The sequence below is a fragment of the Chinchilla lanigera genome, unplaced genomic scaffold, assembly GCF_000276665.1.
Source record: "Chinchilla lanigera isolate Chin_1 unplaced genomic scaffold, ChiLan1.0 scaffold00059, whole genome shotgun sequence".
Lineage (NCBI taxonomy): Eukaryota > Metazoa > Chordata > Mammalia > Rodentia > Chinchillidae > Chinchilla > Chinchilla lanigera.
In genome coordinates, this window is record NW_004955460.1 from 14,310,044 (window position 1) to 14,323,293 (window position 13,250).

Genomic DNA, 13,250 nt, shown 5'->3' on the forward strand with positions numbered 1-13,250 from the left:
ATACCTGACCTCTAGTTTTTGACTATTCCAAATAAAGCTAGTCTGGACATGTGCATGAGTTCTAGACACAGGCTCTCATTTCTTGGGGGTGAACATCTCAGGGTGGAGAGATTGAGTCTTATGGTAGGTATATGTTCTTTGTTTGTTTTGTTTTATTTGGTGGTGCTGGGGATTGAACCCAGAGCCTCCAAATGCTAAGCAAGTGCTCTATAGCCCCAGTCCACTGTGTCAATTCTGAAGGAAACCATGAGATTGTTTTCCAAGGTGGGTGTCCCATTTTTGTTCCAACCAGTAGTGACTGAAAGTACCCATTGCTCCTTATGCTTGCCAGTTCCTGACGTTTTTTCTTTTTTAAGGTGGGGTCTTTACTTTATTGCCCTGGGTGGACTTTGAACTCCTGACCTAAGTGATCCTCCCAACTCAGTCTCCCAGATGCTGGTCCTGCAGACATATACCACCACTTCTGGGTCCTAAGTTGAACTTCTTTTTCAGTGATTGAAATTGAACCCAGAGCCTTTGCACAGAGATACATCCTCAGCCCTTCTACAAAATTTTTATACTGAAAGAAGTCTCTCTAAGTCACTAAGTTGCCCAGGCTGAGGCTGTGCCTGCAGACCTCCTGCCTCAGTCTCCCAGAGTGTTGGGATTACAGGTGTGTGCCACCACACCCAGCATCATGAGTTGATTTTGACTTGCATTTGGGGACTGCTTAATGATTTTCTCTGAGCCACATCCACATCACTTGCTCTGCTAATACCTTCTTATTCACTGCCACCTCTCTTCCCCATTGCCCCTGCCATCAGCCCTTACCTTGAAACTGGCTTCTCCTCTACTTTCTCTCCTGAGCACCAGCCAGAGGAGACAGTTCCAGATGAAAACCCGCTTATACCTTTGCCTGTGTGGGCCTCTACCCTGGCTTCCCTGTAGTGGGGGTGCTTTTCTCTGCAGCAAGCCTGCAGAGTAGGAGGCCAGGATTGGTCAAGAGGATGAAGAATCCTTGAAATGCTTTCAGTGCCCATGCTAGCAAACCCAGCTTGATGGACTGAATTAGACAGGGGTCAGACCCTTGGAGCCCAGTGGCTTGTGCAGGAAAAAGGACATGGGGACAAGCTGTGTTTTCCTTTAGCAGATCTTGAAATACAAGGGCTGATAAAAATATGATGTGTTTAAATTAAAAAAAAATATTAAAGACACATTGCCCCGAATACCCCTCAAAATACTGCTCCTTGCTTAGAACACGTATCCCATCTTGTTGCTGCTTTCTGAAGCAATTCTGGAAGTCCTCTTTCCTGAATGTCTTTCTGTGGTATGATCAAAAATATGGTGCCAGCTGCTGCCCGGTGCCATCCAATAGAAAGACAGGCTCATAAAAACGACAGGGTGCCTTCATCCATCTTACTTACCAGATCTGGTACTGTGTGACTTTTGGCTCTTCCTCAAAGTCAAAACGATCGCAAAAGGTAAAGGATTTGAATCAGTTCAGGACATTGAGGCAGCCCCACAGTGCAAGCAAAGACACTCAGGAAAAAAGACTTCTAGAATTTCTTCAGAAAGTGTCAAGAACAATGGGATAAGTGTGTTTGAAGTAAGTAGGAGTATTCAGGGGGACGGGATTAATGGCAATGTGTCTTTTATTGTAATAATTTTTAAAAATTTAAGCATTCACCTTATTTTAAATCATACCTTATATGCAGCCGGTTCTGCTCAGGAAACACCAGCTGTGTGTTCCTTTTTGTTTGTTTGTTTGTTTTGAGACAGGGTCTTGCTGTGCAGCTCAGGCTGGCCTTGAGCTCATTTTGTAGCCCAGGCTGGTCCCGAACTCCCCATGATCCTCCTGCCTCAGTCTCTCGAGTCCTGGGATTACAGGTGTGTGCCACCATGCCCGGCCCAGCTGTGTGTTCGACAGAAGCCAGAGTCCCCTCCCCCACAGGTGCCATAAGATTATAGAACAATCTGTTGTTTACAGAGGCCCAGACGCTATCTTGAAGGGGCAGGAGGTGGAAGATGTGGCAGAGCACAGGCCTAAGACACCCATAAGAGACTGCCCTTGTTTAAAGAGATTATTTAGATTTTTTGAGGAGGCTGTGTTTACTGGACTGGGGTAAGTTTTGTTTTCTTCTCCCCAGTCCTCTTCCTCCAGATACAAATGGTGTGGGGTGCTTGAAGAAAGACCAGATTATTTGCAGAGGAATAAAGAAGTTACATTTTGCACATTTGTATGTATTGTGAACGAATCCATGTGATCCTCCTGTGACTGAGTACGTCCATTTTGCTGCTTTACACCCAGGCGCCAAGCGATTTCAATGAAGAAAACTGGGATGGGGGTGTAGCTCAGTGGTAGAGCACACACAGGCACTGGGTTCCATTCCCAACGCCAGAAACAAAAAGATGGAAGGAAAAGTCATGGTAGCCTGATGTTAGAGAAATCAAAGTAGCAGTGATTTAAAAATAAACAGAAAGGAAAGGAAAGGAAAGGAAAGGAAAGGAAAGGAAAGGAAAGGAAAGGAAAGGAAAGGAAAGGAAAGGAGAGGAGAGGAGAGGAAAAGAAAGAAACAAAAGGAAAGGAAAGGAAAGGAAAGGAAAGGTGAAAGGATAAAGTAAAGATGCTTACAGGCTTCTGAACTGGTGTGACCTGGGAGAGGAGAGCAGGGGTTGAGCCGATGGTTGCCTAGTGACATCTCCTAACCCTGAGAGACAACGACACCGGTTGGAGGAAGGGACAGACTTTTCCTGGGAAGAGGATGGAAACCAGGGATGAGGAGAAAGGAGAGGGGTCCCAGGAGACTATCCAGTGAGAGAAGTCCTCTCATTATTCTCAGGTTCTTACTTCTTTAAACCTTGCTCCACAGTGCATTTCCTTTCCTTAAGTAATTTACAGGTCATTTCAATGAAGATTAGAATTTTTCACAGAAAAAGTTACAAGCTCCCAGGGATCACTGGGGATCATCTGGTCCTTCCCTTGCATTGGGACAGAACCGTCCCATGATGATTGTAGACAGAAGTCTGTGCTTCTTTCAAGATTCTTGCGTGCCAGACATTCTATACTCTTCCCTTGAAGCCATTCTAGTGCTCTGGAAAGTCCTGGTATTAGTCACGTTCCCATTGCTGGGACACAGTGCCTGACATCCACAAATTCATGAAGGAAAGGTTCAGTTTTGGCTTATGTTTTCTGAGAATTCAGTCCATGGTTGGTTGGCTTCAAGGTGGAAACAGAATGGCAGAAGGCGTAGCAGCCAGGAAACAGAGAGAAGGAAGGGAGGAGCTGGTACAAGAATATGCCCTTCCAGTCAGGGCCCCAGGGACCTGCCTCCACCCAGACCCCACTGCTGCATGGCACACTCAGCTCCTCATCAGTGGATGAACATACTGGTGAGTGGAGCACCCCCAAACACCTGAGACTTTGGGGGGACAATTTAGATCTAAGCCATAATGATCCCCTTTGTGTTTGACCAAAATCCTTCTGCTATAACATCTCCTCTTGTTTGAGGCTCCGTGTGTGAGAGAGTAAAGCAGGATCCCCCAGGTGAGCCCCCATCCTGTCCAAGGTAGGGAGAGGGAGCAAATGTCAAGCTTTGCTAATCAGAGAAAGGACAATGATCTGTCCACCCTGAGATGGAGGAAGGACACTAGCCCTCTTGAGAGTGCAGGCATAGGACAGCCATGTACATCCTTCTCAGGAGACACCGTGAGATGCTGGTGGAGCCCTGATATCACACTGAGCCCAGGTTGGGTGAAGAAAGCCTGGCTCTTTGCTCCTGGCTGCCAGGGTCTAAATCCCTTTTCAGCAACCTGACCTTCCTCAAGCCGTAGTCTTGTCAGCTGTAAAATGGGATAGTAATGCTAGTGACCTCCCGTGGTTGTCCTGAAAATTAAGTGAGAAAATGAAAAGAGTGCTGTGGTATATTGACAACTGGTGGTCAACTCATAACCCCCAGCTGAACTGAGTAAGCGTGGTGCTGGGTGTGGGAGGCCCACCTGAAGATTGTTGCCAGCAGCATAAGAGGCAGAACTGGAGAAGAAGAAGTTGGGCTGTTGGGAGCTGGTAGAGGCTATTAGGAGCCTGTTGGGAGCTGGTAGAAGCTGTAAGGAGCTGTTGGTTCTTTTGGAGGAGCTTGCCATGCTGGCTTTCCAGATGAACTTGGCTGTTTTTATCCTCAGAGGAGCTCAGGACCTTGTTGGCCCTGAGAATAGCTTCCGTTCCCTTTGGGGGAGCTCTGGTCCTCACTTTGAGCGTCGCTTCCTGGCTCTGGAGGGGAAGATGGTGCACTGCCGGTCTCCTGGAGAGAAGCTTGTCACATTGGCTTTCCTGATGGGAACTCAGCTGTCCTGATCATCAGAGGAGCTCAGGACCTCACTGTTGTTGAGGATGGCTGTGGTACTTTTCAGGGGAGCTCTGGTTCTTACTTTGCATGTTGCTTCCTGGCTCCAGTATAGATCCCTCAGCCTGTTAGCACAGATCCTTCATCCCGCTGGCACAGACTTCCTAGATTCCACCACTGACCTTTGGGCCTTCCCAGCACAGATCCATGAAACAGGCCTGCATGAGACGCTGTCATGGGCTCTGGGCCTCCACTTGGATTCATGGGAGGCACTGTTATGGGCTCTAGGTCTTCAGCTGGACTCATGCAGGACATTTCTGTGGGATCCAGGCCTTCAGCTGGATTCTTGGTCTATAGTGTATGGACAGATTTCCTGCACTCCCTTGTATATGATTCTTTGGGTGACTATTATAAATAATCTTATAAAATATGCACCCTCTATTCTATTGTTCCCCTTGCAAAATAACTCCAAACCAACACAAGTGCCCTTCACACAATGCCTAGCTCACGCCAAGAACTTGGTGTTAAATGGGACTATTTCCTGGGAGCATGCACGCTTTAGACCCACGGACACAATGCTCCAGTTCATGTGGGCCACATGTGGCTCTTGACACTTAAATAAATTAAAATAAAATCAGACTAGAAAGCCACATGTCAGTCACACCAGACACAAGTGGCTGCTGGCGGCCATATTGGGCAATGCAGAGAGAATATTCCTACCACTTGCAGAATGTTCTGTGGGACAGCGTTTCCTTAGCTCTGGTAAAGGAACGTCCCTCACGAACAGGAGGGCAGGTCACTTTTTTTTTCCCCATTCTGAGATGTTTTCTTTTTTCTTCTAATTTTTAATTGACACATGATAATTATACTTACTTGTGGGGCACAGGGTGATATTTCAATATATGTATACGATTGTAATGACCACACTAGGTTAATTGGTGTATCTGTCATCTCAAGCATTTATCATTTCTTTGTGCTGAGAACATTAAAAATCCTCTCTACCGTATTTTGAAGCAGACAGTTATATGCTGTCAGCCATACTTACCCTATTATGCTACAGAACATTAGAAGTGATTTCTCCTATTCATCTGCACCTGTTAACAATTCTCCTCCCATCCACCTCCTTCCCACACTTCCTAGGCTTTGGTAACCATCATTCTAGTCCTCTTTTTAAATTTTGAAGCAGAATCTCACTAAGTTCCTAATTTGCCCACTTTGGGCTTGAACTTGTGACCTTCCTGCCTCAGCCTCTGAGAATGCTGGGATTACAGGCAAATACTACCTGGCGTGGCAAACTCTTTAGCTTTTTCTTTTTCTTTTTCTTTTTCTTTTGTCTTAAGAGAGAGTCTCATTATGAAGTTCAGGCTGGCCTTGAGCTCACTTTGTAGCCCAGGCTGGCCTTGAACTTGCAACAGTCCTCCTGCTTCAGCCTTCCAAGTGCTGGGATTACAGTGTGTGCCACCATGCCTGGCTTAGCTTTTTCATATATGTATGAACATATGGTATGTCTCTGTCTCTGCCAGACTTATTTCAATTAACATAATGTCTTCTAGTTTCCTCCATGTTGTTGCAAATGACAGAATTTTATTCTTTTTTTATGGCCAGAAAATAATTCCACTTCATTATACATGTATGTGTACATTTTCTTTATCCATACATCTGTCGATAGAGACACTTGTGTTGATTATACTACTTTGGCTATATGATTAGAGCTGTATCTTTGATATAGAATTTCTTTCCTTTGGACATATACTCAGGAGTGAACTTGCTGGATCACTTGGCAGTAGTACTTACAGGTCTTTTTGGTAGTACTGGTGATTGAACCCATGGCCTCAGCAGTGCTAGGTAAGCATACAACCATTGACGTAAGCCGCCAACCTTTTTATCATTTTTATTTATTTATTTATTTTTTTGAGACAGGGCCCCACTATGTAGTTCAGGCTGGCCTTGAACTCACTATGTAGTCTAGACTGGCCTCGAACTAGTGGCAATCCTCTTGCCTCAGCCTCCCGAGAGCTGGGATTACAGGAGTGTGCCACCATGCCTGGCCATAAGTTTTAAATTTTGAGATAGGTAGGGTCTTACTAAGTTTCAGGATGGCCTTAAACTCTCCATCTTCCTACTCCAGCCTCCCAAGTAGCTGGGATTACAGGCATGTACTGCTATGCCCAGCTCTGCTTTTAGTTTGTTGTTTTTTTTTTTGAGAAAACTTCATTCTGTTTTTCATAATGACTGTAATAATTTACATTCCTACCCACAGTGTATCACAGTTCCCCTTTTCTCTGCATCCTCACCACTTTGTTATCTTTTGTCTTTTTGATAATAGCCATTCTAACTGGGGCGAGATGACATCTCCTTGTGGTTTTTATTTGCATTTCCCCGGTGGTTACTGATGTCGGGCACTTTTTCATATACTTGTTGGCCATTTGTCTGTTTCTTCAAATGTCTCCTCAGATCATTAGGGCAGGCAGGATTTTCCCCCCGCTACTGGGGATTGAACCTAGGGCCTTCACACTGAGCTACATCCCCTACCCTTTTTCATTTTTTATTTTAAGATAGGGTCTCACTAAGTCACTGAGTTGCCCGGGCTGAGCTTGAAATTGTGATCTTCCTGCCTCAGCCTCCCAGCATGCTGGGATGACGAGCATGCACTGGCATACCTGGTTTGGGCTGGCAGTTTTGATGCAGTGAATGTTCAGATCCATAGCAGGGGTAGCTCCAGGCACTGAGTAAGCCCCAGGGGAAGGAGCTGGGTGCCCTTGCAGTGAGGACTTCAAAGGATCTGAGAATACACAGCCCCTCTCCTGGACATCCAGAATGCTTAGTCAGCCTTCCTCCTCCCTCCCTGGGCAGCCTTAGGGTGTAGCAGCTGGTGGGGGACACTTCTGAGCCTGGGGATGTGTTCTGAGCCCTCTGGATGCAGGGGAGACTGTAGGGGTAGCAACTTCATTTACTGCTCATTTGTCCACCCTGCGTGCTAAATGATCAGTGATCCATGGAGGCCCTGATCGTTTCTGAAGGGCTCTTTTACGAGAACACCAATAAAGTCCTAAAGAGAGGCTGGGGATTTAGCTCAGCGGCACAGCACCTGCCTGGCAAGCGCAAGGTCGTGAGTTCAATTTCCGGTACCGGAAAAAAAAACCCCAAAACCAATAGAGTCCTGAACAGCTCACGTCCGTTTGGGGGAAAGGTAGTGCCAGAGTGGGGCCAGGAGTTTGTCGGAAAAAATTCCAGCCGGGTGAGCATTTAAGGAACGAGATGAAGTCAGCGCTTGGAGACGATAAATTAGAAGGCTGGATATGTCACTGTAATAATGATGAATAATAAATGACCGGGAAGCTGCTGTAACTCACGGAGCGGGAGAAAAGACTGGAAATTTATGGCCTTGTAGTGCCTGGAGAAAGCGTCTCAGACGTGCCTCAGTCTTTTGAAGAGGAATCTTCTTGGAGAGATGCTTTTCTGGGAAAAGTCTCGTATCAAAAAGAGTGTCTATGTTCTGCAAGACAAAGGGTCTAGTGGGGCATGGTGCTGCAGGCTGGTAATCCTGCTGAGGAAGCTGAGGCAGGAGGATTGCTATGAGTTTGAGTTTGAGGCCAGCTTGGGCTACATCCTGAGTTCAAGGCCAGCCTTGACTACCTAGTGAGACCCTGTCTCAGAAAAACTAAAAAACACAGATGCTTTTTGGCTGTCACAGATGATCTCTCCAGTTTCATCTTTCTCGGCCCTCTCCCAGCACCCACAAGTTCTTGGCAACCAGATTTAGGGCAGCAATAGGGCCAGCCCGTTGCTCCACCTTCTCAAAAGGTGACCTTCCAACTCCCTTTCCGCAAAAGGGAGCAGAGCCAGTGATCCCACTGCGAGGGCGAGAGGAGCTAACAGCTGGAGAAGAACACTGGGAGCCGGGCTGAAAGAGTTTCACAGGCGCAGGGAGCCTGTTATTTTTATTAGGGTCCAGGGGTTGCTTCTTCAACATCCATTCAGAGCAACCCCTGGAAAAGACATGAATCAGAAATAAAACGGGCCTTGAGGCTGCGGATGGATGCCGACCTTTAATCATTTATTCATGGTCTTCTGGGAAGCTCAGTCTGCGTGGGAAGGCACAGAGCGGCATCTTGCAAGGTCTCCCTTCCTCCCTCCCGGGAACTTATGCCCTCTTGCAAAGGTGTGCAATTCTGGCCAGCTTCAGATAATCTAGCCTTGACCTCCCCTCGCTTCCCAGCCTGGCTGCTTGCTGGGCTCTGGCCGGAGCCGCATTCTCCTGCAGAATCCACTGCCCCCCATGCCTCCGCTGTCTCAGCCCAGGTGCTCACTGCAGAGGCCGCAGGGGGTCTGCCTTGCCAGCTCCAAAGGGGCTTCAGGTCCACGTGCCTGGCTGTAGGTGGATCCAGCAGGCTTGGCTATCACCGCCTTCTTGAAAGTGCTCTTTTCATCTTTTTTTCTCCTTCTTCCTTCCTTCCTTCCTTCCTTCTCTCCTTCCTTCCTTCCTTCCTTCCCTCCCCCTTCCTTCCCTCCTTCCCTTCTTTCTTCTTTCCCTCGCTCCCTCACTTCTTTCCTTCCTTTTTTCCTTTTGCAGTACTGAACTGAACCCAGGGTTTTTGCACTGAGCTACATCTCCAACTCTTTCTTTAATTCTGAGACAGGCTCTTGCTAAGTTGCTGAATTGCCCATGCCTCATCCTTCTGCCTCAGCCTCCCAGAGTGCTGGGATTACAAAAAAAGGGCTTTGTCTTGGTTACTTCTCTCTTCTTGCTGAGACAAAATACCTGATGCCCCACATTAAGGAAGAAAAGGTTTACTTAGCTCACAGTTTGTGGAGGTTTCAGTCCATAGTCAGCTGGCTCCAAGGCAGAGTGGCATGGTGAGGGGCAACAGTTCAAGGTGGCAGAAGACAGCAAAAGCAACAAGAGCAAAAAGAGGGAGAGAGCAAGCCTCTTTTCTTCCCTTATATTGTAAGCAGGCTACCTGCCCTAGGGTGAGTGTAGCACTTACACCATCTCCCTGCCCTCCTCCTGCACAGGATGAAGATGTTTACAAAGTGAGGACCCTGGCCCCCTGACAAGTTGCTTCATTAAACTTCTAAATTTCTCAAGTTGACACAATATATCAACCATTACAGGCTTCTTTGCTTTCTTTGCCTCAGTAACCTTGTCTTCCCTTGTATTTGGGATCTGGGGGCCTTTATTTCTAAAGGTGACTGGTGACACAGAGAGGGTAATACTGTGGGAACAAAAAGCTGACTGTCAGTCAGTGTTGCCCTGGAAGGGAAAGCACACCTGGGAGGCTGAGGCAGGAGGATCATCAGCTCGAGGCCAGGTCGGGCAATATAGTGACTTAGAGAGACCCTGTCTCAAAATACATTTTATAGTGGGCGGGGGATGTAACTCACTGCAAAGGCCAGGTTAATCCCCCAGTACTGGGAAAAAAAAGATATAAAGAACACAGATGGGGTTCACCGGTCTGGGTGGGTCCTGAGAACAGAAGTCCATGGAGTTGGGGTGACCCTCTTAGAACGTGGATGTACTGGCCAGCTGGAAGTTCTCCAGAGCCTGCAGTCTGGGGAAGTTCACGAAGGCTTCATTCCATAGGCAGAATTAGTTATCAACTCCATGCCCTTTCCCTCTTGCTTTCTGAGAGTAGCTTCTCTAGGAGAAAAGACACTACTGTCACCCAGGAAGTTTTAAGGGATTAGGAGCTTAGTGCCAGGAACTGGGGCCAGGGACCGACCAAGAGAACAGAAGGTGCTCTGAGCACTTCTATCGCTCAGGAAATCTGGAAACTCTGTGCTAGGAACCAGGACCAGGGACCAAATATCTAGTCCTCCTTCTGTCACAATCACATGACGTTTACATTGCCACAAACCTGGACAGCGAGGAGGATGTCAGTAGCTTGGGTGGTTAGTTTGGCCCTGTGATGGTGAGTGGAGGAATGTAAACTCTCAGAGAACACAGAACAGTTTCTCTCCCTGGAGCCGCTCTTCCCTGGCTTTCGCCAAGTCTCTGAGTGTTAGCTTGTCCCTCAGCCGGGCCCTCTGGTTGTCCCCTTCTACCCTAGCACTGTGGGCTTGAATGCTCTCTTTATGCTGAGCCCTGAGGGCACCTGGTCTCCCCTATAGAACCCCCGTTCTCAGTGCTAACACTGTCCCTGCCCAGCCTCAGCAAAGGCAACTGGGCTGGGGGCAGAAACTTCTGGAAGGCAGGGCCTGGATCCTGATCCTCACTCAGCTGTACCCTGCGGTTTCCAAGGCAGAGCCCTTTCCTTGTGGACTCAGTTTCCCCTTTTCCCCTGGGCTCACCTTGAGTCCCAGGCTCCTCAGTGAAGAACTCAGTGAAGAACGTGCGTTGCTCTATTCACACAAGTTAAGCTCCAGAGGATTTCGTGGCAGTTAGCGCAGAATGGGGTGGGCTACGGGACTACACTGAGCAGGAGCAGGCCCTGGCTCTGGGCCCTCTTAGTGGGGTCCTTCGGGATGTGGCAACTGAACTGTCGGCAAAACGGGTGCCCTTATGGAGCCGAGCTCATGGAGCTGATACAACGATCCAATCAGTTCCCGTGTGTCGTGCTTGGAACTCAGACTGGCAGTAAGTGTCAGTAAGTGTCAGTCATGGCCACAACCATAATGATCATAGTTATTATTTTCCCTCCTGCTTCCCCCAAAACACTATCAACCAGTGGCTGGTGACTGCCGTTTGTTCAACGTTCAGGAATTTTTATCAGCTGGCTAGTGCTGGTGGCGGTGGCTTGAAATAGGCTTTGGTGGGAATATTTTCACCACAGACGAGGCAGATGCTGCAGATCAGGGCTGTCCTGCGTCAGCGGCTCGGCCATTGCACGTTCGCCGGCGCAGGACTGCACGGTCATCTGTCCTATTGCCTAAGCCAGAGATAGAGTGTGGGAGGAGAGGCTGGTGTACACCAGCCACAGCCCTGATATTCTCCTCCCGCCCGTCCCCTGGCCTGGGCTACTGCTGCATTCTGGGTGCATCGCCATCCATTAGCTCTGCGCCTCGTGACTCTTACCAGGTGTCCAAATTGGCGGGATTGTGGCTGCAGCGTGCAGGTCCTTGCCTCTCCCCGGGGGCTGACTTCCTAGTGTACACTGGCCTGACATCCAGCTGCCTGCAGCTGCAGCCTCTCTCACCCTCGGGCTTTCTCCGAAGCCATTTGCACCTGGGATGCCTCCTGGGAGTTGCATCACCTTGGCACTGCCAAGATGGGTGGATAAACGCCCAGGCTTCCCCTTCCCTCCCAGGTGGGTAACTCAGGGGATGAGCCACATTCCAGAGAGTTTTCCAGAGGCCAGCCTTCACTGCCCGGAGCACCCAGCTTGACAACACTGCCTTTCCGGGCTGCCCTCCCTCCTGTGTGACTTTGCCAGAGCTGCTGTAACTAAGTACCACGCATGGGGCTTAAGTGCACAAGTGTATTATGTCACACGTCTGGAGATGCCAGGTCTGGATGAAGGGGTTCCTGGTGAGGGCTGTCTTACTGGTTTGTAGATGCCCACATTCTCACTGTGTCCTGGGACAGCCTTTTCTTTGTGCCTGAGGGGGCGGGGGGAAGAGTGGAAAGGGGGAGGGGAAGGGAGGGGAAGGGAGAAGGTGGGAGCACTAGTGCTCCGATTGCCTCTTCTTAAGAGAATCAGTCCTTTGGTTAGCGCTCCACCCACATGACCTCGGTTAACCTTTATCACCTCCTTAAAAGGCCCTGTCTTCAGATACAGTTACTTTGAGGGTTGCAGCTTCCACGTATGCATTTGGGGGAGGGGATGCAGTTCAATCTAAAATGCACCCCTATCTCAGTTCTCCATTTTCCTGACGAACTTCCTGGAGTCACCTCCCAGGAAAGGACTTCTGGCCCAGGAACTCGTATCTTAGCTCAGCTCTGAGACAGTGCTAAATAGTGCGGCTGGTTCTCAGACTGTCCCCTCTGGACTGCAGGCTCTGTAACAAAAGATGGCAGAGGTGTCGTCTTACAGACTCTTCTAGCGCAGGTGACAGACCAGTGGGGGGAGTCCCAGCTCCCACCAAGAGCTCACAGCGTGGCGCCGTAGCTCTCAGTGCGTCCCCACTGTCTTCACTGTCCCCACAGAGAAGCCAGACAATTCAGCTGGCCTGTGCCAGAAGGGTTAGGAAGCCACCTGAGCGGCCAGTCTTGGGGAATTGGTTATCCGGACCTCACATCTAGGCCAGATGCAACCAATGAGGAAGGCAGGGCTCACACCCTGTTGCCTGCCCCTGGAGGCTGGGACAAAGCCTGGTCTGGTGGCCTCCAGTGGCCCTGATAAGGAAAGAGGAGACAACCCCCACCCCAGCCGCTGTCCGAGGATGCTGAACACCATGTGTGCTTCGAAGGGCGAGCCACCTCCTTGAGCAGGCTGTGGCCGCTCATTTATTATTGATGCAGCTCGCAGCCGCATTCTTTGGAGCAGCTCCTCTGTGTATGGAAATTTAAACCTGGTTTTGGAGCTGCAAGGACACTGTGTGGGCCAGGGTGAGCGTGGCTGCCTCTGATCGTGCTGGGCTGAGGGGGACCAGCTTGTTCCTACCTGACCCAGAACAGCCCGGGTATTTGGATCCTGGAGCCTCAAATGACCGTGGGCCTGTGTCCTGTTCTGTTTTGGATCGCTTCTCAGGGAGGACGGCCTGTGGCCCCTCAGGGTCACCTGTGGCCGATGGGGGTGGCGCACATCAACAGGGGCCTGAGAACCTCTTCCCTCTACCTGAGCCCCTGGCCTTGTGACGTGCGCGGATGGACAGCGATGGGTGTGGCGTGGAAGCACACATCTCGCCTGTTGTCTGCATGGCTCGCAGAAGCGGTGGGAGAGTGTGGAGCAGCGATGCTCGCCCATCTGGCGGCCATGGGCCATGTGTGGCAATTTAAATCAAAATTAAATAAAATTTAACATTCATCTCCTCACTCACCTTGGCTGCATT